This window comes from Dasypus novemcinctus, chromosome 4, assembly GCF_030445035.2.
Source record: "Dasypus novemcinctus isolate mDasNov1 chromosome 4, mDasNov1.1.hap2, whole genome shotgun sequence".
Lineage (NCBI taxonomy): Eukaryota > Metazoa > Chordata > Mammalia > Cingulata > Dasypodidae > Dasypus > Dasypus novemcinctus.
This window is the reverse complement of record NC_080676.1, coordinates 142,876,851-142,881,032: the sequence shown is the minus strand read 5'-3', so window position 1 is coordinate 142,881,032 and position 4,182 is coordinate 142,876,851. Positions and strand designations below refer to the sequence as shown.

General features: G+C 36.4%; 1 non-coding gene across 1 annotated transcript; it reads left to right on the top strand.

The window, feature by feature from the left end:
* The first annotated feature begins 1,128 nt into the window (after positions 1-1,128).
* LOC111767179 (U1 spliceosomal RNA) lies at positions 1,129-1,292 on the top strand. Its single transcript, XR_002799067.1, has one exon. It is a non-coding gene; the product is annotated as a U1 spliceosomal RNA (small nuclear RNA).
* The last annotated feature ends 2,890 nt before the right edge of the window (positions 1,293-4,182 follow it).

Sequence of the window (4,182 nt, the reverse complement as noted above, 5' to 3'; positions counted from 1 at the left end):
AGTCACCCTTTGAATATCTAATCAATTGCTCCTAATTGCTATCTCATACTCCATACTTTTCTACCACAATATTTTCTTTTCTGCCAGTGATGATTACTCATACTGCTCCCAGATACCAATGTCAAAAAAAATGCTACTAGATTTTCTGGGAAGATAGCAACAGAACAGACAGGTAAGGATTAATTCTTTCATGAAAACAATGGAGAAAGGGACATTAGTGTCTGAGGAACCTGTTTTGGGAGCCAGCAGACAAAGGCAGTGCTACACAATTCCCAGGAGGGTGAGGGACAGAGAGGCAATGAACCCAACAGAACAAATATAAGTAACCAAACCCCCACAGTGGCCTGGAAGAGCTCCCCTCTACCACCCCAAAGATATTCAGCTGGCATAAAACCCCTGATTTACTGCAGCCAACTAAGAGGGAAACAGATGTCTTCCTCCCTGTAGCTGGGGAGGAAGGGAAAAGGAACAAGGAGTCAGAGGACTATTCTTCAGTGAATTTGGCAAACAGATCCCACTTTGAATCTTGGCTCTGGCCAGACTAAAACACAGGAAAGTCAGAATTAAAAGAAAGACCTCCCTGGAATGGTACACTGATGAGTGCCATTTGATGGCTGGTCTGGAAATTGCACAGAGAAAAAAATTGCTTTTAGAGGTTTCTCTAAACCCAGACTCCTAGAAGAAATCCTGTACCTCATTAGTGATAAGTTAAGTTGGGCAATTAAGGAAGACTTAAAATAAGTTAAACCAAACATCAAAGAAGAGCTATAAAAAATATATAGTGAGAGAAATTGGATGTCAGAGAAAATGCATCAGCATATTCCAATACCTAGACATCAGCAAGAAATCCCAAGCCATACTAGAAAACAGGAAGATATGCCACAGCCAAAGGAACAAATCAAATATCCTGAAGAGATACAGGATTTAAGATAATTAATCAATGATAATCACACAACTGTCCTAAATCAATTAAAATAATTGAAAAAAAACCACATATGACTAAAGAGATAAAGGATATTAAAAAAAACACTAGATGAACATAAAGAACAAATTGAAAGCCTGCAAAGAAAATTAACAGAACTTATGGGAATGAAGGACACAAAGGATGAGATTAAAAATACATTAGAAATACTTGCCTGGCAGGGGAGAGACCACGATCACAAAGGTGATTTTCCCAGTGTGAAGTTTATCCATTGCACTTCCAATGTGCTGACCCCTCCGATTTTCCCAAATGTGAGAAACTTAACTGCATAATTTGTGGTAGTGTGGGACTGCATTCATGCTCTCCCCTGGAAAGAAAAAATATATTAGAAGCAGATAAGATCAGATTTGAATTGCTCAAAGACAGAATAAAGATTTCAAAGACAGAATATCTGAAATGGAAGATGCAGAAAGACAAGAGAATATAAAAAATGGAACAGAGTCCTAGGGAATGGAATGACAATGTGGAATGCCAGACGTATGCTTATATAGCATTACAGAAGTAGAAATGAATGGAAAATGGGCAGAAGGAATATTTTTGTAGATAATGACTGAAAACTTCCCAACCCTTATGGAAATCATAAATATAAATATCCAAGAAATACAATGCACCCCAAACAGAATAAATTTGTACAGACCTACACCAAGACACCTTCTATTCAGAATGACAAATATCAGAGATAAAGAGAAATTCTGAAAGCAGCAAGAGAAAAACAGAGCATCTGCCCAATCACTCATCAGAAACCATGGAGGAGAGAAGAAAATGATATGATATATTTAACATATAGAAAGAGAAAAAGTACCAGCCAAGAATTCTGTATCTGTGAAAGTTGTCCTTCAAGATGAGGGTGAGTTCAAAGTCTTCACAGACAAAAAAACAAAAACAAAAACAAAAAAAAACCCTAATAGAATATGTTATCAAAAGACAAGAATTAGAAGAGATATTAAAGGAAGTGCTGTGGGCTGAAAGGAAAAAAACAAGGAAGAAGACTTGGAAAAGAGTGTAGAAATGAAGTTAATTAAGAAAGGCAAATTGAAGCATAAAAAGATAGATGATAATAAGATTTGACAACAGAAAACCAAAGACAGAATGGTTGAGTAAGTAATGCTTTCACAGCAATAACACTGAATTTTAATGGTTTGAATGCTTCAACCAAAAGACTTCTACAGTCAAGTGATTTTTGACAAGGCAGTCAAGTCCTCCTAACTGGGCCAGAACAATCTATTCAAAAAATGGTGCTGGAAGAACTGAATTTCCATATCTAAAAGAAAGAAAGAAGATTCCTGTCTCACACCTTCTACAAAAATTAACTCAGAATGGAGTAAGGTCCTAAATATAGAAACAACAGTCATAAAACTTTTGGAAGAAAATGTAGGAATTCATCTTCAATATCTTGTAGTAGGCGGTAGTTTCTTAAACTTTACAAACAAAGTGTGAGTAATAAAAGAAAAAATAGAGAATGAGACCTTCCAAAAATTTAACACTTTTTTACCTGAAGGACTTTGTCGTAAGGGTGAAAAGGCTGCTGAAATATTTGGCAATCATATATCTCATAAGGACTTGATATCTATTATATACAAAGAGATCATACAGCTCAACAATAAAAAGTCAAACAACCTGATTGAAAAATGGTCAAAGGACTTGAAAAGACAATTGTCCAAAGAATACAATGGTGAAGAAGCAAATGAGAACATGTTTGACATCACTAGTGATTAGGGGAATGTATATCAAAACTACAATGAGATGTCATCTAAAACCTGTTAGACTGACAGGCATTAAAAAATCAGAAAACTATAAATGTTGAAGAGGGTGTGGAGAGATAGGGAGGCTTATTCACTGCTGATGGGAATGTAGAATAGTACTGCCACTGTGAAGTACTGTTTGACAGTTCCTAAAGAAGTTAAGTATAGACTTGCCATGTGTAGCAGTTTGGTATTATTTATGAATTCCAAAAATAAATAGTGAATTATGTTTGTAAACTGGTCTGTTCCTCTGAACATGTTCCCCATCAGAGGTCTCATTTTTACTTGATTGAGTTGTGATTAGGACTTTGACTGGGTGGTGTCAGTGGGACAGAGAAACAACAAGGCCGAGGAGTTAGGAGAGCTCTTAATGCTGGAGTCCTGGGAAGTAAATACACAGAGAAGCAGATATATGAGGAAAGAGAGAAGGCTCCATTAGACACAGCAGGGGTCCTGGAAAAAGAGATATGCCATTCCCTGATAGATTACAGCTTGCCTTATGGAGAGAGCAGAGTAGCCGAGTCCAGAGAGAAACAAGGACAGGGAGAAAGGAGAATTATCCCAACACTACAGCTGATATTGGAAAAAGCTGGGACCACAGAGCCTTTAGAGAAAGAGGAAGCCTGAACCTTTGTAGACGTTGGCAACCATCTTGCTCCAACACAAGGCAACAGAATGTGGTGAAGGAAGTAATTTAATGCTTTAAGGCCTGGTATATGGAAGCTTTTAACCCAAATAAATATCCTATATAAAAACCAACCAATTTCTGGTATATTGCATCAACACTTCTTTTGGCTGACTAATATACCATGTGAAATTGTCAATACTATTACTAGGTATAGAACCAGAAAAATTGAAAGCAGAGACACAAACAATTATGTTCATAGTGGCATTTTTCATGATTCCTAAAATTTGGAAATGACCCCAAGTATTCAACAACTGATGAATGGATAAACAAATTGTGCTGTATATACAAGAAGGAATATAATCAGTGGTAAGAAAAAAATGATGTCATGAAGCACATGACAACATGGATGAACCTGGAGGACATATGTTGAGTGAGGCAAACCAGACACAAAAGGACAAATGTTGTATTATTGTGCTTTTATGAATTAAATACATTGTGTAAACCCATGGAGTTAAAAATTAAAATATGGGTCACCAGAAAATAGAAGGAAGTTAGAAAATGTCGATCTGTGCATAATTGGCAAAAAGGTTGTTAAATCTTTGAAAATGAATTGAAATCATTAAAGCATACCATGGTGTTTGTAACTAGCAGTGCTGTTGTATGTGTGTGATGGGTTGAAAGGGAAAATCTAAAGCAGGGGTTCTTAATCAGGGGACCATGAACTTGAATTGAATTTCAAAAAACTTATTCTTGTGGGGACATGTTGGTACAGGTGTGAAATATTTGTTAAATAATATGCAATATAATGTGGACTTAGTAAGGGAGCCATG